At 44.6% G+C, this 23,439-nt stretch overlaps 1 long non-coding RNA gene across 1 annotated transcript; it reads left to right on the forward strand.

Annotated features, from left to right (window-relative positions):
* Positions 1 to 28: 28 nt before the first annotated feature.
* LOC128345808 (uncharacterized) lies at positions 29 to 22,895 on the forward strand. Its single transcript, XR_008316654.1, has 4 exons — positions 29 to 119; positions 700 to 796; positions 2,646 to 2,754; positions 22,689 to 22,895. It is a non-coding gene; the product is annotated as an uncharacterized LOC128345808 (long non-coding RNA).
* The last annotated feature ends 544 nt before the right edge of the window (positions 22,896 to 23,439 follow it).

Here is a 23,439-nt window from a genome sequence, read left to right on the forward strand (position 1 = left end):
GCGCAGAAAAGTCGTGACGTGAGAAAAAAAGTCACAGTGGGCAAGGAGGGGTCTCGCAGTGAGGATATCCGGTTTTTCTCTGTGCCGGAATCTCTCGTTCTCGAGTGGGCGGGGCTGAGGTCTGTATTCTGTGTCTGCGCCCCAGTGAGTCCCAGGCTCTGACTTCCCCGACACATCCTCCTAAAACGGGGGAAGGGAAGGAAGGGAGGAGTTCGGGGAGGGGTTTTTCGTTTTCCTGTGTACCGGTTGCCCCCCGCCTCCTCGGGCTCTGCTTACGTGCCAAACAACTTTTGACCTAAACGGGAGGGGGACAAAGGAACAATAGGAGAGGCACAGGCAAGTGCATGAAGGGGAGAGCCAAATGAGACACACACAGGCCTGAGCATCAAAAGAGTGCCGTATCTGTTAGCATGTCTCCTGCCCAGGGGTAGTACTAGACAAGTATAATGGAAGTGCTGCACAGTGTTCATTCTCAATGCCTAGTAAAGAAAGTGCATATTAAACTAAACTTAAATAGAGTTTTTAAGCTGCTTTGTATTGGCTTTTGTATTTTCTTTTCTTTTTTCCCTGTTATTATTTAATGTGTTGTGTGTTTTTAATTGTGTGTTTTAATCCTCTGTTGTGAGCCGCCCAAAGAACAATTTGTTATGGGGTGGCTAACAAAGTTTATTTATTATTGCTATATATTATTGCTTTAAGGGCATGTCTACATGAGACTGGACTTTCTATCCATAATCCCAAACTGACACTTAAGTGCAGAACTGGAGGTATTCAAAGCTAAGCTGGCAATTAGAAGGTACAGTGTAAATTGAGACTTGGTGGGCTAGCATTGTGCTTTTATTCATGTGACTTGCATCATCCACACACAACCCTGCATCTGCTGTTGGACATGTAGTGGGGGGAGCACAGAAGATCTATGAGGGCTATGTGACTACTGATGGACTTAATGAATATACCCAGGAATTTGGAAGATACTGCAATACAACTTATACAAAAACCATTTCACTTAAGAGAAGTTCTAGCATCTGAATTGGCTTCTGAAGTGACACTGACACTGTTGGAAAGCAATAGGGCAGCCGGACTAATGAGTCTCAGGGAAGACACTGGCTCCCTTGTCCTGCTCTCCCTTCTAAAATATAGCAGTATGCAATAGGCACCTTGCTTTTCACTACCAACAATTCCCAAATACTAGCAGAATTAAATATCAAGAACTACAATTTTAAAATCTAATTTTCAAAAACAGTTTTACACAGAAGGGTCTTGCATTTCATTTTTAAAAGCATTACTCCCTGTGAATTTTGGCACTCAGCACTGTAGGCAATCAAACTGTTACAGGCCATAATTTGCAAATAAAGAACCTGAAAATCAGACACTCTGGCCCAAATACGCAGAAAGTTGTGTGTTGATAAATTTATTATTTATTTTATCATATTTTTATACTGCCAGATATATACATCTCTAGGCAGTGTACAAAATTCAAAAGCAATATAAAAGTCACAGATTTAAATCCACAAAACACAATAAAAACAATACAGTTGTCCTTCGCCTATTGCGGTTTTCCCAATAGCAGATTTGCGTATCCGCGACTGGGAAATTGTGACCACCCTCACCAACTGTGACCTGAGTATCCATGGCTTGGCGATTTTTTTAAAAAATGGGTTGGGGGGGTAATTTCAGGGATCAGGGTCATTTGGGGGGTTGAGGCAATTCTTTCAATTTTTAACTTTATTTTTGGTTGTGTGACCACGATTCCCCTAACCCCCTGTTTACCATTGAAACCAATGGCTCATCTACTACGAATTCACCAATCGTGGAGGTTTCCAGGAATTGAATCCTCGCGGTTGGCAAGGGATGACTGCAGCATAACATAGTTATTAAAACAAATTATTAAAATTAATTATAATTAAAAGCCTGCAGGAACAGGTAAGTCTTGAGGGTCTTCCTGAAAACAAATGGAGAAGAAGATGCTCTTATATCAGCAGGGAGCATATTCCAAAGCCCCGGGGCAGCCACAGAGAAAGCCCAGTCCCAGGTCACCACCACATGAGCTTAAGTCTCATTAATTGCAGTTGGACTTAGGCATAACTAACATTCTTTGGATCAGGGCTCCTATCTAAATCTCCATGGATCTGCTTTGATGCTAGTCTGAATTAAAAAAATTTGAAATATTTATTCATGCTTGTGGTTCAGTCACTTGAGACTTGGTGTAGACTCATTTATATATGAAATTTTTTTCCCATTTATTCAAAAAATTGAAAGAGAATCAAGAAGATTTTTCCCCCCTGTAATAAATATTGGCGGTTATGCAGGTAACAGAAGAGAATATTGTGAGAAAATAAAGCATCAGGTTGGCCACATGATGGCAGTATCACTCCTAGAGTGGGTTTTGTTGTTGTTTGTTTTTTTAAATTAAACCCTGATATACTTTGACAACATTTTACAGTTTTGGTTCAGTTTATACTCCAGCCTCAACAATCTCTATGTTTTACAAGGCAGTCCCTCTTCTTTTGGGTAAGTTATCCTAGAATAGTTTACTAAACGGGAAATATAGCCTTAATATTGGCGGCATCAAAAGGCCACGTAGTGACTTATATGGCCCCCAGCTTGAAGAGAAGACAATAATCTCTGTCCCTCCCTTGTGTCAGTTTGTATCTTTCATAGAATTCCATTATCAGAAGCTGTTCCACAGATGGTACCAGAATAGCAAACAGCTCCAGATGGTGCAATCATGTGAACAGACACAGATGAGTGTAGGTAAGAAACTCAGGCTTACTAACCCATTTCCTTTTCAACCCTCGGATATGCCTGTTATACCTTTCTGAGCAAAAACAATCCTCCAGGACTTCCTGAGGGATTGGTGGGGGCAGAAATAGGCCACATAATATCAGTGCCCTTGGATTATTTGAAAGGTTGTTGTGGAAACAACTATAGTGTATCTTGGTGTACACTCACCTTAGAAAAACATTCACACCTGCAAGCTCCATGATCAAAATGTATTAATCAAACCCAAGTTTGCCTTCAAAGTTTTGGTTACAAAAAGAACAATGTTGCATTTCTTTCATCTAGTTGACAGGTTCTGAGCTTTTAAACTACAGTGTGTTTAGGCTTCAGTTATGTTCCTCTCTGTCACCATGTGGACTGGAAATGAACACCTTAAAGAACAGCTGCTTAGAGCCTCTCGGTCAGGAAATGAAGGCCCCTGGGAAAATCTGGGCCCCTGAGGGATGTCAGCTAATTGCCAGCCTAGATGCAAAAAAGGTGCGGAGAAAATGGAATTTGTGGCAACAGATCAGGGATGGCTATATGTAAAGGACCAATGTGGCAGCTGCTTGATAGGACATACCACTTTTGGAAATTTGCAGGGTGTTGGAACACAGACAAGTGTGAAGGAGTAACTATATACTTCATGAGTTCTGAACCATTCTAATCCTGGAGTATATTCTTTGTCTTTCCCCTTGTAATTTGGACCACCAAACTGCATGTGGTGTCCACTTTAGCTTGTGCCATGGCAGCTGCAGCAAACGGGACCCATTCTGAAATAAAGGACTGGAAATGAAACTAAGGGGTTTCCTTAGTTTCAACAAGAAAGTAACATTGGATACCTATTCAGGACAGACTATCTAAATTCTGCCATGTTTCCACTACTGAGTCAGCTAGTGATTGCCAGACCAGCTGATTACAGTTACACATCACGCTTAGATTATGCTTCCTCCACCTTGTCCTCCTTAGAGATATCCATGAAATCTTCCTAATACTAGAGTGAATGTTCTCCCATGAGTAAATATTATTTGTGCAGTCATCACATTTTGTGCTAGGAATTACACGCATGTTATTGTGAAATAAATAAGCAATGGCTTAGCCGGTGGGGGGCGGGGAGGAATTAGTTCCAGTCATCACTTCTTGGCACTGGTACTCTTCAGGGATCTTTCTTTCCAAGTGAGCAGAAGCCTCACTTGGGGCTAACAGCTGCCAGGGTTGTGGTGGACCAAATCTTTTCAATGAAGCGGCTGCTTAAGGGAGTCCACAGGGAATGAATTGAAGTGCCCGAGTAGCCAGAAGCCAGCAGGCACTTACAAGCAGTATACTCAGGGATGTGTGGCAGACCAGCCCCACATGGAAGGCATCACATGCATTGTAAGGCCTGAAAGGATTTGCCTAGTCAGTGTATACTCAACAGACCAGGCATATTCACACGATTGCAAAACATGATTGGATTACTTTTAAACATGTATATACTTTGAATTTTATTCACTTTTTATTCACTTAATGAACTTAGTTCAAGACAGATAGGTAGGTTTAGCAGTGCATAGTTAAGGTGTTAGATCAGTCTCAGATAGATCCACTGAACCACTCAGTGAACTACTGTCCCTTTAAGAATTACATGGGTGGGAGAACTTAGTGGGTTGTGGATGTAAGCACCAAAAAACTGCAATTACAGAAGATGCTGCATCTAGTGCAATGCTCTGGTTTTGAGCAGCATGCTCTGCCCTCACCACCACTGCCCCAGCATTAGACGGTCTACTTGCCAACAGACATGAGGAGCCCTGGAAGTGTCCTGTCACTGTACACAGAGCCCAATGAGGAATTGTCTGCCACCAGGACATTGAAGGACACATGTTATAAGGTTGTAAGGACACAGATCTTGAAGCTGATTTCAGGTCTCCTGGACTGTGCAACAATGACTAAACTCCATTCCCCACTAGATCTCTTTTCTGTCTTCCATTTTCTGCCTTGATTAGGGCATTATTCTCTCATCCCAACTTTCAGTTTTCTTCTTGGTTGTCACATTCAAAAGCTGTAATTATACTAACAAGACCACACCCTTCAAATTATGGCGCTACGGAATCTGTTGGATGGTACAAGTAAGGTATGCTAATTTAACTTGCTCAGTTTGCATGTTCATCACTTGCATAAATCCTTGCCAAACCTCTGGCACTGGTGTAGTTCTCTGTTTTGAATGGTTGCCCTTCTTAAATACGTATACAAAAATGACAAATGTATATTTTAAAATGTCAGGAAACTCTTCGATCAGGACAAAGCCATTCCTTCAATGCAAATGCAAACTAAACAACAACAAATGGCAACTGTCCTCAACAGAATGGGAACTAACTAAATGAACAGATGATACTAACATATCAGAACTAATAAATTATGTTGCACACACAAGTATTCCATGTTCCTGAATCCAAACTTCACACAAACAATTAGAACCCAACCTTCATCCTTAGGCATGCATTGAAATGATGGGGAAAATCTGTCTTCTCATTCTTTACAAAACCATATCATGTAAGAGTATTAAGAAGTAACACATGATCTAAAATGATCTTCAGTTTGCAGCACCTTATGTGATTGGAGTATACACATCGTGAGGCTGTATTAGCAGCTCAAAATGTAGACCTATCAGCCAGGTGTTCTGTGTGGTCACACGTATCTTTAAGGCTTATGAACTAGGGTTCTCATCTCAAGACAGCACACTGGACTTCCAGAAAACAGAAATAGGCTAGTCAGTAGGAGGCATTTCCTTCCTAACTGTAATAGCTTTTCAACCATGGAACAATCTGCCTTGCACAGTGGTGGGCGCTCCTTTGCTAGAGGTTTTCGAACGGAGGCTGGGTGGCCATTTGTCAGAGATGCTCTAGCAGATTTCTGCACTGATCCAACAGTTGGATTAGATCTCCAAGCTCTCTTCCAGCAATAACATGCTATGATTCTATGAAGCTGTTCTCATGAGCAGCCTAGTCCAGGGTTGGTGTGCAACTTTGTTAGTTGAGGGATAGTCAGAGAGCCACACATCTCAAACATATGTTTGGCAAACCTCACAGAAGCTGGCCAGTCAATCCTATAGGACTACTCCCAAGATTCTATTTTTGCTATTAATAATTTGATTTATTATAACAATAAAAGTAGCATGCAAAGAATTCCATCTTACCATGAATTTTTAAACAATATTATATATGAATGCATGAGTGTGTGTGTGTGAGAATGCAAGTCATCATCAGGAATGAATAAATGTTACATTAAATAAGGAATAATCACCCCAAAAAAGTCCAACAATAAAATAAAGTTATGTAAATTTGCAATATATTTAAATTTAAATTTATTGGATTCTATTGGGGTGATCATTACTAAGTGCGACTCCAGTATATATCTCCCTTGTGATTGCTGTTTGTTTACACTAGATGGTGAAGACATTTAAAGAGAAAAACAATCAACAGAAAAGAAAAATGCATGCATTGTGATTAGACACATGCACCTCACTGCAGCTATGGGCCATACATGTGCAAAGCAAGTCTCCATGTGTGAACATAACCGGATAGGAAATCACACACATGCACAGATGGTGTGCATGCAATTCCTCTTGTCAATCCAGTAGCCAAGTCAGGGTACATGTAGCCCATCTGTGAGTTGCCTGGCTGTTCTGAAGGGATAAGAGAAGGAGCTGGAGTCAATTTCCCCTTTCCTGCCAAACAGCTGAAACTTAGCTTCTTAAAAAGGGCTAAGCATATATTCTTTTATGGACTGGAGCTGCAGAAGAAGAGAGTGGCCAAAGCAGAGCGGCCAGGTGCAAAGGAGGACAGGATTTATCTGTAAGAGCGGTGTAGAAGAAAATATTTTGGCAAGCTGCACCTGCTAAATACCTGGTATGTATTACAGAGACCTGGCTGGGAGAGGCTGGGGGCCCAGTGTGGTCCCAGCTTCTCCCTCCAGGGTACTCTGTTGAAGAGCAGGGGAGGTGGAGTGGCTGTGGTCTATAAGAATAATATCTTCCTTATCAGGATCCCTGTTAGACCATATCGAATGTGTGTACTTACGTTTGGGGACCAGGGATAGACTGGGACTTCTGTTGGTGTACTGATCGCCCCACTGCTCAACAGAGTCCATAACTGAGCTGACGGACTTAGTCTCGGGTTTGGTGTTGGAGTCCCCCAGGCTTGTGGTGCTGGGGGACTTCAATGTTCTTTTGGGGACCAATTTGTCTGGGGCGGCTCAGGAGTTCATAGCAGTCATGACGACTATAGGCCTATCTCAAGTGGTCTTGGGACTGACGTACATTACAGGTCACACGCTTGCTTTGGTCTTTCACTCTGATCAGGGTGGTGTTCCGTAGCCTTGGAGGGATTTAGTGTTGGCTCTGCTGGTGATCCTGTTGATGCCCTGGTGGAGAACTGGAAAAGCAAACTCACCGGGGCAGTAGACATGATCGCTCCTAAGCATCCTCTCCGACCCGCTTCAAAATTGGCCCCTTGATATACAGAAGAACTAAGGGGGCTGAAGAGGCAAGGTAGACGACTGGAGCACAGGTGGAGAAATACTCAGCTTGATTCCGACAGATTGCAACATAGAGCTCATTTGAAGATCTATGCTCAGGCAATATGTGCAGCAAGAAGCGATTCTTTTCTGCCCGTATTGCATCCGCAAGTTCACGTCCAGTGGAGTTGTTCAGGGTTGTGAGAGGGCTAGTATGTGCCCCTCCTCCCTTGAATCATAATCTGGAACCATTGATTACCTGCTGTGATATGTTTAATGAATTCTTTGTGGGGGGAAATCTCTCGTATTCAGGCCAACTTAGATTCCGTCTCCACAATTACTTCAGCATCTGATGTGGAGGTGTCCAGCGACTCCTCTTATGCGGTTAGGTTGGATCAGTTCCAGTTTGTGACTCCTGAGGATGTGGACAAGCTGATTGGAACAGTGTGGCCCACCACCTGTCCTCTTGACCCTTGCCTGACATGGCTTATACTATCTGGCAGGGCGGTTGTTGTAGAAGGCCTGGTAGAGATCATAAATGCGTCTCTGAGGGAAGATAAGATGCCTCTTAGTCTTAAGGGCAGAGGCGCAACTTCGGGGGGGGGCAGGCAGGGCACGTGCCCTGGGCACCACTTGGGGGGGCGCCAAAGTGCCATGTGGACCCCCGTGCCACCCCCACCCCACCCCAAATTTTTAGTTTTAGCTTTGGGGAGCCCGTGCATGGTGCCGCGTGCCCCAGCGAGCTCAGCTCCGGGCACCTTCATTCTTGGGTGAATGCAATGACACTTTATTGTTGTTGAGAAAGCAGCAAGCTTCCCCGTCCTCCTTTTCCTGGCTCCGTCCTCAGCTTGATTGTCGTAGTCCTCTGCTCCTTGCTCTCCCCGCGCAGCAGCCAGGCAGCCTCTGTCCCGGAGCAACAAAAACACATACGCCTCCCTCCCTCTCGCGAGCAGCCTCAGTGTGCAATGAAGCACGTGCGGTGCAACTAGAGATTACAGAGGCGCGGGGGGCTCCAAGGCAGCTCACATCTCTGCTCACTCACTCAGCCCCTGCAGCGGGGAATCGCCACCGCCGCTGTGGGTGCTCCTGAATGGGCTCCGCTTCTGAAGGCTGCTCTCTGCTGAATGATCAGGGTCTGGGATGGGCCGCGCGGCATATGAAAGTAAACGGAGCTGTTCCGTTTACTTTTAGGTGCCGCGCGGCACACACTCCGCCCTGATCATTCAGCAGAGAGCAGCCTTCAGAAGTGGAGCCCATTCAGGAGCACCCACGGCAGTGATTCCCCGCTGCAGGGGCTGAGTGAGTGAGCAGAGATGTGAGCTGCCTTGGAGCAGCTCATACAGGACAGAGAGCCCAGTGCGGCGGAGGCGATTCCCCGCCCGCCGCAGCAGGGCTGCTGGCCACCACCTTTACTCCTACAAATGCCACTCGCCCGCCCCTCCTCAGGCACATTCACGGGCCACACGGTGGGCACACCGCCGCCGCATATTTAAGCTCATGATGAGTGACCACCAGAGAAGATAGCTTCGTTTTTAGAAGATAGCCAGCCATCATGCATTCCCCTCCCCCCTCTAATGCATGCAGAGATAAGAACTTCATTTTACTCCCCGTCTTTTTTATTTGTGCTGAGGGAGGGGGGTAGAGGACGGGGGGTGGCTGCTCTGTCAAAGTTTTTGTCTGTGGCGACATTTTTGGGTTGGCATCAGCACCAGTTGTTACTTCTGCCAGTTCACATGGGATGCAGGGTGAGTATTACTGGTGTGCCTCAGTGGTGATACTATCTCAAAAGCCTTGTAATAGGAAGTACCTATAAGATTTAGTTCATTGTATTCCATCCAACGAAACGTGTACCATATGATGTCTTCCTTGTCACTTCCAAGTTGGTGGCAACTCTTTCCCAGATAACAAAACTGGTCTATTTATTCAAGGTAATAGGATGTGTAGAGTTGGGGGGCAAGGGGGCAGTATGAAAGATGTTCTAAAAGTTGCTGCAAAAAGCTGTGCTATATCTCTCTGAAATGCCTTTTTAAAAGCAGAGGTCAAATAAGCTTTGGTGAAGGTGACAGAAATTGCACTGACAGTGTGCAACCCAACTGTGTCAATTTTGCAGAGAATTCTAAATAAACATGATCAGGTAGACATACGCAGATTTTTTCATCATGCTGTTTAAACTTGCAACAACTTCACAAGATGGTGCTGCCTCAACACTGTGAATAACATCCTGAATTATTTTAAAACAGTCTGCTTTGCAGGCAAGATAATGTGGTAAGCATTCATTGCACAACAAGTGTCAGGAAGAATAATAAAGGCTTTCTGATACATTGGGGAAAGGCAAATAGGTTGAAGGTTGTAGTAGTGCAGGACTAGCAATAAATTAGTCAAAATCACATTTGCCTGGAAAGAACCTTATAAGCCATGAACCAAGGATATCTCTTCTTTATAGTTCCTCCTGGTAAGCTGCTCTTTCTTTCTCTTTCTTTCTTTCTTTCTTTCTTTTGGAGCTAATATTATGATCAAAGACAAGTTTTCTGAAAGATGGGTGTTAGATGTTTGGAGGCGGGGGAGCGGGGGCGCAATTTCAGTGCTTGCCCTAGGCGCCATTTTCCCTAGTTACACCTCTGCTTAAGGAGGCAATCATTAGACCGCTTCTGAAGAAGCCTACCTTGGATCCCTCAGGACTGAGTAACTACAGGCCTGTCTCCAACCTTCCGTAGCTGGGCAAGGTAATTGAGAGGGTGGTGGCCTCCCAGCTCCAGACGGTCTTGGAAGAAACGGATTATCTAGACCCATTTCAAACTGGCTTCCGGGCTGGCTATGGGGTGGAGATAGCCTTGGTTGGCCTGATGGATAATCTCCAACAGGGAATTGACAGGAAGTGTGACTCTGTTGGTCCTTTTGGACCTCTTGGAAGCTTTTGATACTATCGACCATAGTATCCTTCTGGAGCGTCTGAGGGGATTGGTGGTGAGAGGTACTGCTCTGCAGTGGTTCCGCTCCTACCTCTTGGGCAGGTTCCAGATGTTGTCCCTTGGAGACTGCTGTTCTTCAAAATCTGAACTTTTGTATGGTGTCCCTCAGGGCTCCGTATTGTCTCCAATGTTGTTTAGCATCTACATGAAACCGCTGGGAGAGATCATCAGGAGATTTGGTGCAGGGTGTTACCAGTATGCTGATGACACTCAAATCTATTTCTCCATGTCAGCATCATCGGGAGAGGGCATAACCTCCCTAAATTCCTGCCTGGAGTCAGGAATGGGCTGGATGAGGGATAACAAATGGAGACTGAATCCAGATAAGACAGAGGTATTCATTGTGCGGGGTCAAAACAATTGAGACAATTTTGATCTGCCTGTTCTGGATGGGGTCACACTTCCCCAGAAAGAACAGCTATGCAGTTTGAGGGTGCTTCTGGATCCAAGCCTCTCCCTGGTGTCCCAGGTTGAGGCAGTGGCCTTCTATCAGCTTCGGCTGATACGCCAGCTACGTCCGTTTCTTGAGACAGATGACCTCAAAACAGTGGTACATCTGCTGGTAACCTCCAGCTATGACATCGTTTATCCGGCATTAAAAAGGTGTTGTTTTTCCTGGTTGTTAGTTTTCGCGAGACTGCTCCCCCTTCAGATTTTATGTTTTGACTGCGATTTGCCTGAACGAGGCATTTAAATATTAATTAAAATATTAAATATTATTAAATAAATAAATATTAAATAAAATATTTAAAACCCCATCTTTTTACTCAGGCCTTTTCAGCTTCTTAATAATGTACAGTGAGGGAAATAAGTATTTGATCACCTGCTGATTTTGTCTGTTTGCCCTCTGACACAGAAATGACCAGGCTATAATTGGAATGGTAGGTTTATTGTAGCTGTGAGAGACAGAATAACAACAAACAAACCCTCAAAAGCCCAGTGCCCAAAAGTCAGCGATGGATTTGCATTGTAGTGAGGGAAATAAGTATTCGATCCCCTATCAACCAGCAAGATTTCAGGCTCCCAGGTGTCTTTTCACTATATGCAGGTAACAAGCTGAGATGAGGAACACCCTCTGTAAGGGAGTGCTCCTAATCCCAGCTTGTTACCGTACCTGTATAAAAGACACCTGTCCATAGAGCAAGCAATCACTCAGCTTCCAAACTCACCACCATGCCCAAGACCAAAGAGCTGTCGAAGGATGTCAGGGACAAGGTTGTAGACCTGCACAAGGCTGGACTGGGCTACAAGACTATCACCAAGCAGCTTGGTGAGAAGGTGACTACAGTTGGCACGATAACTCGCAAATGGAAGAAACAAAATAACTGTCAATCTCCCTCAGTCTGGGGCTCCATGCAAGATCTCACCTCGTGGAGTTGCAATGATCATGAGAATGGTGACAAAGCAGCCCAGAACTACAAGGGGGGGAACTTGTCAATGATCTCAGGGCAGCTGGAACCATAGTCACCAAGAAAACAATTGGTAACACACTACGCCGTGAAGGACTGAAATCTTGCAGTGCCCGCAAGGTCCCCCTGCTCAAGGCAGCACATGTACAGGCCCGTCTGCAGTTTGCCAATGCACATCTGAATGATCCAGAGGAGAACTGGGCGAAAGTGTTGTGGTCAGATGAGACCAAATCGAGCTCTTTGGCATCAACTCAACTTGCCGTGTGTGGAGGAGGAGGAATGCTGCCTATGAGCCCAAGAACACCATCCCCACCGTCAAACATGGAGGTGGACACATTATGCTTTGGGGGTGTTTTTCTGCTAAGGGGACAGGACGCCTTCACCGCATCGAAGGGACGATGGACGGGACCATGTACCGTCAGATCTTGGGTGAGCACCTCCTTCCCTCAGCCAGGGCATTGAGAATGGGTCGTGGATGGGTATTCCAGCATGACAATGACCCAAACACACAGCCAAGGCAACAAAGGAGTGGCTCAAGAAGAAGCACATGAAGGTCCTGGAGTGGCCCAGCCAGTTTCCAGACCTTAATCCCATAGAAAATCTGTGGAGGGAGCTGAAGGTTCGGGTTGCCAAACATCAGCCTCGAAACCTTTCTGACTTGGAGAGGATCTGCAAAGAGGAGTGGGACAACATCCCTCCTGAGTTGTGTGCAAACCTGGTGGCCAACTACAAGAAACGTCTGACCTCTGTGATTGCCAACAAGGGTTTTGCCACCAAGTACTAAGACATCTTTTGTGAAGGGATCGAATACTTATTTCCCTCACTACAATGCAAATCCATCGCTGACTTTTGGGCACTGGGCTTTTGAGGGTTTGTTTGTTGTTATTCTGTCTCTCACAGCTACAATAAACCTACCATTCCAATTATAGCCTGGTCATTTCTGTATCAGAGGGCAAACAGACAAAATCAGCAGGGGATCAAATACTTATTTCCCTCACTGTATAGGTTTTAATTCTGTGATTGATTTTTAAATTGTTAGTTTTAAATTGTTAGTTTTTAATTGTTTTTATGTGGTTTTATATGTGTTTTAACTGTTTTATCATTGTGAACCGCCCAGAGACACGTGTGGGGGGCGGTATAAAAGTGTAATAAATAAATACATACATACATACATACATAATTTAGCCACTTTTGAGTGGCTAATCTGGAAAGCATCCAGGCGGAAGAAGGTGAACATATACAAGTAACATTTGTACTTCTGCTCCTTTGCTCTGTATTCAGAAAGGTTAGCACTATGAAGGCATGGATCAGGCAGATTTTTCATGGTTATATCGCAGCTTCTCTGTGGAATACAACATATTGGTTCTCTTTATTTTCTGCACAGTTTAGGGTGTTTTCATTTAGGGAGACTTTTGATATTCTTCATCAATCACCATCATCATCATATTCCACAGACAGCCTGAGCTAGTTTTAAATGTCAGTTTTGCTTTGCTTTTAAAGAGAAATGTGATTTTATACCTTTTATTGTGCACTTAGGGTTTGGAATGGAGACACTAATATGTTTTATAAATACATAACTAGTGCTTTTCCTAGTTCCCCTTCTCACAGCAAACATTAGCTTAGCTTCACTTAAAAACAGAATACAAACAGGCCTCTTGGTGGTATTTTCAGTGTGTTTGCCCACTGTAGTAAGATTCTGTGAGATTCTGCTGAGTTGCTTGGCTACATTAGCTTTCTTCCCTGCCTGGAAATAATTCCTGGTCAAGCATTTTAGTGTGTTGATGGAAAGGCACAATTTCACTCCTATTGCAGATGGGGTGAAGAGATTGTAATTAAGATGGATCAGGGTCCTTGAGATTAAGACTAGAGTACAATCCTATAGATGTCTACTCAGAAGCAAGCCCTGTGTTTAACAAGGCTTACTGCCCACTAAGTGTGTTTAGGATTGCTGCCAAAGAATGCTACAGTCACTTCCAGGTAATTACAGTTGTTAATTGGCCATGTACTGTACTTCCATTTACCTTTTCTCTTGGGACAAAACGCTTTACATTTCTGCGAAGCCAGTAGTGCTTGGATATTGTTTACTTTTTCCATCTTAGTAGCAAGCTGTGCCAGTGTCTCTTGTTCCATTGCACAGGTTCTAGCATGGAAATGCAGACCCAGGAGGCTTTCTCTATTGTTTCTCTAACCACATGTAATCTAGTAGCATGTGCATTTCTCAAATGCCTAATCTACATTGCCTGGGAGTTATTCACACATGGCTTCATGCTGCGGGGTAAATGTTGAGTGAAGCCACTTCAAATTACACTCACGGTATTGAGGGAAGCAGCCCCTCCCCTCTGCTCTCAGGTTTTATTTTATTACAGGTTCACATTGCATGCCTCCGTGTTTTCATCCTAGCCAATGGGGTGAGGGGAGAGATTTCTAAAGCCTATATCTGCATTCCTAAAGACTGTTTACCTCTTCTCATATTAATGATTCTACATCAGTGCCTCTCCCTATTTGCTCCAGCGTTTTCAGAAAAACCCACTTAACACCAGCATTTTTAAAACCCGGAAATACATCGAGATAAGTTAGAATTCAGAAGACAAAGCCCGGTTTGTGTGTGGAGTGCTTCCAAGGATCTCAAATGGACTTTGGTCTAAGTTTTGCTGGTGTGTGGGTGCGCACACTCTCTTCCGGAGGAGATTTGGAGTAACAGCCCTGTCTGTAGAGCCTGAAAAGGAAGGTTCCTGAACCTGTATCAGTTGTTTAGAAGAGAGATTTTCCTCAGACTTGCCTTGATAGGAACATCTATACTGGGTGTAATTTTCTGTTCTATGCACCCTGTGAAGGTGCAGGTGTCCTCTTAGGGTTTGGGCATATTTTAGTGACAGGGCTCCTAAGTCTGCTCCTTGATAGAAGAAATAGAACAAGTAAAAACAGGTTTCCTTTCACTTCAACATCATGACAGGAAAAGCATCACTTTTTTACTCAGGGAATGATTAAAGTTTGCAATCCTGCTCATTCTCAGTCACTCACATATGAAGATCAAGGCAAAAATCCCATGGGGCGGTCAGTGAAGTTATGGGAAGATCACAGACAGCCACCTCTCATCCCAACTATGGCACAACCACAAAGATTCAGAGAAGGAAAGGAAAGCCAAATCCCATGCACATTTACTCAAAAGGAAGCTCCAGCATATTCAATGGGATTCTCACACACACACACACACACACACCCCGCTGCCAGGTAAGTGTGCATAGGACTGCAGCCTTAGCATGTTTGTGGGAAGCTTGAATTTCATGAAAGTTATTGGAGTGCTCAATTTAACCACAATACAGCGTTGGATCCAGGGGCATAGCAACACCCAGGAGTGAGATTTTTGGTGGCCCCAGCCACTCAGCTGCCACTGCTTTGCCAGGTCACATTGCAGTCTAATTATATTGCCACACTGGCACAAGCACATTACCTCGTCCCAGTGAGAACTGGTGCTGCTGTGGTGATGTCATGAGACCATTTCACAGCCCAGCAAAGGGGGGCAGGCTGGTGGTCCCTGGGCATTGGCAACCTGTGTGCCGCTGTACTACCTGCACTTATTATAGCTGCATGCCTGATTGGAGCTATTCCAGTTCCCGTTCATGTTACCAGTACGAGTTTGACATTATTTTATGTGTGTGTGTGAAATATCAGATTATTATTTCTTTTTTCTGTGTCAAAATGTAAACTCAGGTTGCATCTGCATTAATTTCTGTTTGTCAAAGAAAATAAAAGGTAGTAATAAATCAGTACAAACATGAATAAAATACAAACGCAAGTCTATTTGTCCTCCTGGGCCTGTTCTCGGGAACAAAGCATGTCTTTTTTCTTTGGCAAGAGTCTGACACATTATGAGTGTTCTACTCACTGAATATGGAAAGGTGAGAGTGCTCCCAGAGAGCCAAAAGGAGCGGAGATTAAACCAAGCTTGCTAATGCCAAGGAACATCACAAGTTTCAACAGGTAATCTGCTAAACACAGCTGTTCCTCAGAGCTATCTCAGCAGCTTTCTTTTGGTCCAGTTTAAGGAAGTTTGTGGTGGGGGGGTGGGGATTCTCCTACCTTTATGGCATTCAAGACCATGATCTAAAGCTAACTGGCAGATATGCACCATTTGTTGAGATGCCTTCATGTGTTCCAAGATACAAATACCCAAGGATAACAGTGGTGTTTGCATTTGTAGCTAAAGTGGGTAGGAAGACAAACAGGGACATTTGAAAAGAATTTAGCTTGTGAGGTCTTGCTGAAGAAAATCTATTCAGGAGCTGGCAGAAACCAGTGTTAACCAAAGGTCATCAAAATTAGGATCAGGGGCGTAACTATAATAGGGCAAGGGGAGACAGTTGTCTGGGGGCCCACTGCCTTAGGGGGGGCCCCCAGAGACATGTCACATAACTGACTCCCCCAGCTGTGCACCCGCCCGGGCTTCCTTCAGTTGTATTCATCCTCCGAAAGTGATGTGAGTGTTAAGACCTGGAGCTACCAGAACAGCATGTCTTTCTCTAGTACCATTAAATGACTTGCATTGTCCACAATTTACAAAAACTTTTAAAAAATAATTTAGGATGATGCTCTATTGTGGAACATAGGTGATATAGATATAGATATATGCTTTTTGTTACCACTATTCAGCCTCATTTAAGATTTCTTTACTTCATGAGTCGAGCTTCAGTGTGGGGGGAGGCATTATAAAATCTTGACTCTGGGCCCACTCCAACCTTGCTACGCCCCTGATTAGGATGCAAAGAAGTGGTCTAAGCAGAGGTGCACCTAGGTAATTTTGGAGCTTGGACCTAAAGGCCTTTGGAGAGGCCTCTCTCACACAAAGGCTCTACACATGATCAGTGTGTGGAGCCGAAAGGGGTTTCGTGGGGAGAGCAGAACTGACCCACTCTCCCTGCAGACAATCACGGAACCCTCCTCTAGCGGGCAGATCGCCTGCCCAGATGAGCCACGGCTTTGCTCCAGCTCTCCTGCACCCAGCCACAACTTGGCAGCTCCGGGGGTCTGGCAAAGAGAAGAGTCCCACCCCCGGGAACCCGGGAACTGCAGGTGCATGGTGCATTCCTGGGATCCCCCCCTCCCCAAGTGTGTCCGCTGCGACTGCAAGCAGCCACAGCAGACACATGACCAGGAAAACAGGGTTAACGTTAACCTCATTTAAGGGGGGGGTATTTAGGTGGGCTTGCCGCCAAGCTGCCACCGGGAGCCATGCGGCCCTCATTGCTGCACACGAGCAGCAGACACCGGGCTGGGCTCCCTTCGCCTGGTTTCTGCTGCGCGTGAGAATCACCTCCTGGTATTTTTAACACATTTTTAACATGCCCACACCACCTGGGACAGACCAAAAGGGATTTGGGGAGGGGCCCAGGGGATGTGGAGGCCCCGGACGTCTGGGGGTAAGAGTGCCTCTGGATCTAAGCAGCAGTTGGATGAGGCTCATTTTCTGTTCTCAGTGGCAGGGTGCCAGAACAGGGGGTCGGAGTCTGGCAAGAGGACGTTAATATTACCCTCTAATATGCTGTGTTAGCTGTCTTGCTCACACACACATATAACCTGGCTGATTCATCCAAGGCTTAGGTGACTGAAGCTTTTCAGTGGGGAGCAGTGGGCATGTTTCCTGAAGAATCTGCTGGAATTGAAATCTTGCCAGCTGAGACCTTGCAGTAGTAGTCACTCTGATGCAACCACTTCTCTCATGTCCCCACTGTGCACTGCAGTAGACTCAAGTGCAATGGAGGTGTCTTAGCAGCCCAGAAATCTCAGAACCCTCCAAATGAAGATCTGAACAATGTCACTCACACTCATCTTTGAGAGGACTCCAAAGCTTAAATTTGAGGGAACTGTTTTTGGACCCGAGGAACTTTATATACTGCTCTATCCCTATCTAATCCCCATTAAAGACAACTGCATTATATCCATACACACAGTCTGTGTTAAGCTGTTGCATCCAGAACTATGGCACACAGCTGGAGGACTGAGCAATTTCCTCTAGGCATAGAGTGCAGGATGCAGGTGTGTGCCTATTCTGTAGACCGCAAAGTCTGACCTTCATTTTGCAGCTGAAATTCCTTTTATAGGCTCCACAGTATGGTTTCTACTTCTTCCAGTGGATGGGGAGACATAAGAGCTATTGTTCATAACCATGTTAATTTGTGCTTTCTATGCAGCCTTTAAACTGTTACTTTATTACTGATTTCAGTCTTTTGAAAAATGCCTGGATATTTAAAAAAAAAAAAAAAAGATGTGAAAATCCCATTTATTGTGTATTACATAATATGGGAATAAAGGAGACTTGCCTGCTTTTAAACCAACCTGCCTGCATGAGGAATGATGTATGCTAACTAAATTGGTTGTGTAAGCCATTTTCTAATTCTTTCTTTCCTTTACTAATTCCCCTAAATAATTTCCTTTGTCATAGAGACTCAGTTCCCGATCCAGCATATCTGTGTAGAGGTTCGCTACAAAAATCTTTTCATTATCTCTCTGATGGAGATACTTTAATTTGGGCCTCCTTTCCAAGATGTCTGTCTCTCTTGCACATATCAAAGGATGACCAGTAACCAAGCAGCATTCCTCCCAACTTAACAACTGAAAATGTGGGGTGGTTTGCTGTAATTAATGAGATCTTCACATCCTGAAAGGAATGGACACCAGTAAACATGGAACAATTCCTCATTGTGCCCTCCTTTCTCTCCGTATTTTAGACACCCATTCGGAAGCACTGACGTCCATAAACAACTCTGGTTTACTTAGTCCAAGTCAGGCTGGGATCTTTGTTTTGTGTGCGTGTGTCTGTTTCTCCTTTAGTAACAATGTTCTTCCCAGCAGAGCCGGGGGTTCACACTATTGTGTGACGCCTGGTCGACTACAGGAAGAAGCAAGATCCTTATCGGCCTGAGGGAGTTCACTGAGCAAGTGAGATAATGCTGTCCCCATAAAAACACATTTGCCTTTTCCAGCCAGAAGAACTGTTGCCGGCTACAGAGACTTCATTTCCCTTCCTTTGGCTTGCTGTAGAAGTTCCTTTGTACTGCTTCTGCTTCCATATGCAGGCTCCTGCAGTACAGATTTTCAGGAATATATAGGTCCAGGTTACCCCCTAACCCTTTTAAAGCATCCTGTCATCATTTGCTGGAGCCTGGAAACTGGGCTGCCCACTTATGATGGACACAGACATATTTAGTGCCAAGTCAAAAATGGGGAGTAAAATTTAATGGACATTTTCATCCCCAATAAAATGCACCCCTTCTTGCTGATTTTTTGCATCTCTTTGTGGAAGTGTATGAAGCGGTTTGCAATGGAACCAGTGTCACGGAAGAGAAAACATATCCTCAGTGCCAAGGCAATCAGGCTAATGCTTTCTACCCCATCCTGTTGTGTTTAGTTGATAGTAGGAGCAGAATGTGGAAGAAAATGCACGTTTGGATGTGTTGTGACAGTAGCACAGCATGGAATGTACATGTGAATATGGATGTTGCCTACATTGCTATTGAACAGCATGGCTTGCAATGGGATTTGCATGTGAATGCATATCTGAGTAACTGGCCCTATCCATGTGGCCCTATCCAGATTCCTTGAATCGGAATCTGGAACCATTGATTACCTACTGTGATGTGTTTAATGAATTATTTGTGGGGGAAATCTCTCGTGTCCGGGCCAACTTAGACTCCGTCTCCACAATTACTTCAGTGTCTTCTGATGTGGAGGTATCCAGCAACTCCTCTTACGTGGTTAGGCTGGATCAGTTCCAGTTTGTGACTCCTGAGGATGTGGACAAGCTGATTGGAACGGTGCAGCCCAATACCTGTCCTCTTCTCTTGACCCTTGCCTGACATGGCTTATACTATCTGGCAGGGGGGTTGTTGTAGAAGGCCTGGTAGAGATTATAAATGCGGGAAGGTAGGATGCCTGCTAGTCTTAAGGAGGCAATTATTAGACAACTTCTGAAGAAGCCTACCTCGGATCCCTCAGAGCTGAGCAACTACAGGCCTGTCTCCAACCTTCCGTGGCTGGGCAAGGTAATTGAGAGGGTGGTTGTCATGGGCATGCTGGAAGACTCCGAAGAGGAGTTGGAGATTGAGACAGAGCAAACAGCAGATGAGGGTGGGCAAGGACCAGAGCTTGCTAAGGAGAGTGGGTCTGCCGTACAGGGAATAGAAGAAGAATTACAGACAGGTGAGGCAGCTCTTGTGGAGGAGGTGCAACCAATCCCAGCTGTGGAGAGGCGCTGATCCAAAAGACAACAAGAGCACTCAGCAACTCTTAATTGACAGCACCAGGGGGCTCAGCCTATTTAAAACGCCTGTAACAGAACTTCCCTGCTGATAGCAACAACAGTTTCTTCCCTGCTACTTGGCTGTGTTTCTGTGTTTTTCCTTGAAAGTGTTTAGACCTTGGACTGACTGACCTTGCCTCTGGATTTCGCTTTGGACCTTGTTGAATTTCGGATTGACGGACTGGTTTGGACAATTTATTCCCATAGCAGTTTGTTATTCTCCTTATGCTTCTGGCTGCGTCTGGCTAAGCCCGGCACTTTTACGACAGCGGTGGCCTCCCAGCTCCAGATAGTCTTAGAAGAAATGGATTATCTTGACCCATTTCAAACTGGCTTCCAGGCTGGCTATGGGGTGGAGACTGCCTTGGTTGGCCTGATGGATGATCTCCAATTTGGAATGGACAGAGGAAGTGTGACTCTGTTGGTCCTTTTGGACCTCTCAGTGGCTTTTGATACTATTGACCATAGTATCCTTCTGGAGCGGCTGAGGGGGTATGGGGTGGGTGGCACTGCTCTGCGGTGGTTCCGCTCCTACCTCTTGGGCTGGTTCCAGATGGTGTCCCTTGGAAACTGCTGTTCTTCAAAATCTAAACTCTTGTATGGTGTGCCTCAGGGTTCCGTATTATCTCCGATATTGTTTAACATCTACATGAAACCACTGGGAGAGATCATCAGGCGATTTGGTGCAGGGTGCTATCAGAATGCTGATGACACCCAAATCTATTTCTCCCTGTCAGCATCATTGGGAGAAGACATAACCTCCCTAAATGCCTGCCTGGAGGCGGTAATGGGCTGGATGAGGGATAACAAACTGAGACTGGATCCAGATAAGACAGAGGTACTCATTGTGCGGGGTCGGAACTCGGGAGATGATTTTGATCTGCCTGAATTGGATGGGGGTCACACTTCCCCAGAAAGAACAGGTACACAGTCTAGGGGTTTCTGAATCCGAGCCTCTCCCTGGTTTCCCAAGTTGAAGTGGTGGCCAGAAGTGCCTTTTATCAGCTTTGGCTGTTACACCAGCTGTGTCCATTTCTTGAGACAGACGACCTCAAAACAGTGGTACATCTGCTGGTAACCTCGAGACTGGATCACTGCACTGCGCTCTATGTGGGGCTGCCCTTGTACATAGTCCAGAAGCTACAGTTGGTCCAGAATGTGGCAGCCAGGTTGATCTCTGGGTCATCTAGGAGAGACCATATTACTCTTGTATTGAAGGAGTTACACTGGCTGCCAATATGTTTCCAGGCAAAATACAAGGTGTTGGTCATTACCTATAAAGCCCTAAACAGCTTGGGGCCTGGGTATTTAAGAGAATGTCTTCCTCCTCATGAACCCCACCGCCTATTGAGATCATCAGGAGAGGTCCGTCTGCATTTGCCACCGGCTCGTCTGGTGGCTACTCAGGGATGGGCCTTCTCCGTTGCTGCCCCAGGGCTTTGGAATGCGCTCCCTAGTGAAATAAGAGCCTCCCCATCTCTGACAACTTTTAAAAAGTGTTTAAGGATGCATCTGTTCACCCAGGCTTTTAACTGATATTGTTTTGTTTTAATGTTTTTAGAATATTGTTTTAAAATTTTAAATTGTTGTGTTTTAAATTGCTTGTTTTTAAATTTCTTGTTTTTGTTTTTAACTAATGTTTTATTTTTGTTTTTATCTTGTTGTACACTGCCCAGAGATGTACGTTTTGGGCGGTATAAAGATATGTTATATAAATAAATAAAATTCCACCCCCAGCACAGTACCTCCAGTGACTATTGCTGGTGTCTATCTTATGTTTCTTTTAGATTGTGAGCCCTTTGGGGACAGGGATCCATCTTATTTATTTATTATTTCACTCTGCAAACTGCCCTGAGCCATTTTTGGAAGGGTGATATAGAAATAGAATAAATAATAATAAATAAATAATATCTCCATCTGCATTGTGCCCCAATTAGTTAAGTGCAATGAACACATGACTAGAGCACGATCATAGCAAAAGTCCTGCCATGCAGCATTGGCAGACAATGAACCTGTTTGTGCAACATAATAAGGCAGAGTCTGTCAACCTGGTTAATGGAAAGGCTTCCCCTCACCCCATCCCAGTGGAAGTCAAAGAAGATTGGGGTAGTGGTGCAGCGCCATTGGAGACATTTTCACACACAGCCCAATGTCAACTTTTGTTGCAAAAATCGGACCACATTAAAATCTAGCACTGCACTGCTAACATTGCATCATGATTAAATGGCTTTAAAGAAGATTGGTACTGTACTGTGGAACTTGGTAACTATGGAGCAGGCACAGCAGTTTGCCTCCATGGAAAACAAATGAGTGTTCTGTATAACCACTGTCTAAGGAGATCCCAGGAAAGCAACTCATGCGATAGTGATAAACCCATTAATGCAAGTCCACTATCAAGGTAGAGGCAGGCAGAGAGACCATCACCACACCTGGGCCCCTGGTGGTGCAGTGGTAAAACTGCCGCCCTGTAACCAGAAGGTTGCAAGTTTGATCCTGACCAAGGGCTCAAGGTTAACTCAGCCTTCCATCCTTCCGAGGTCGGTAAAATGAGTACCCAGAATGTTGGGGGGTAATATGCTATATCATTGTAAACCGCTTAGAGAGCTTCCAGCTATAGAGCAGTATATAAATGTAAGTGCTATTGCTATTGCTGCTGGATCTGCTGGAATGTATTCCTTTATCACCGGCAGGATTTTTTTAAAAAAATCAGGTAAAATATGTGTGCTGAATCAACATTTAAATGCAATCTCTTTGTTGTTTCCTCAGCCTATTTATCGGAATCATATGCAGCTGCAGTTACTCATCTGGAGGCCTGAGGGTAATGGAAGGCTGGAAATAAAAATAAAAATGAATAATACTAATTCTGAGAATTTCTTGTGATTTCTCTCTCTTGAGATATAGCAATTCCTGGAACTCCCAAATAATCTTGAAAGAAAGCAAGAAATGGCCTGCAGAAAAAGCCCAAATGCCACAGAATATTAGACATCCTTCCATTTGGAGTACAATTTTCAACATAATGCACACCCTCCTGGAGGTTTTTCACACATGGCTTTATGCTTCGGGGTATTTGAGGAGCAAATCTACTTTGCGGCTGCTTCGAGGCAGTTTAATTTGGGGAATTAGATGGACAGTTCACATGGCCATCAGCTTCCCCATTCACTCCCTGCAATCTTTCTCCTTTGCTACGATCATCACAAATGGTTGCTGCATCTCCAGACAGAATGTTTAGGTGGCAGTAGTAGTTTACACTCCAAACACATTGCTTTTCAGAGTGGCTTTGAAAATGATGGTGAAAGACAGCACAAACCATCTTACAGCACGTCTACCATAAGAGTGAGCTCAGGGTTGATTTCAATCTTGCATGGTCTCCTCTTTTGCTCCAGAAGCTCACGGATGTGGTTTAAAAGTTGTTGTTTTTTAAGTGCATATTTGGAATCACATAACCCTTAAGGCATATGTAATCTCCATTAAATTATCCTGAGTATGTTGAATTGCTTAACATTGTTTTAGACAAGGT

This window comes from Hemicordylus capensis, chromosome 2 (assembly GCF_027244095.1).
Source record: "Hemicordylus capensis ecotype Gifberg chromosome 2, rHemCap1.1.pri, whole genome shotgun sequence".
NCBI lineage: Eukaryota > Metazoa > Chordata > Lepidosauria > Squamata > Cordylidae > Hemicordylus > Hemicordylus capensis.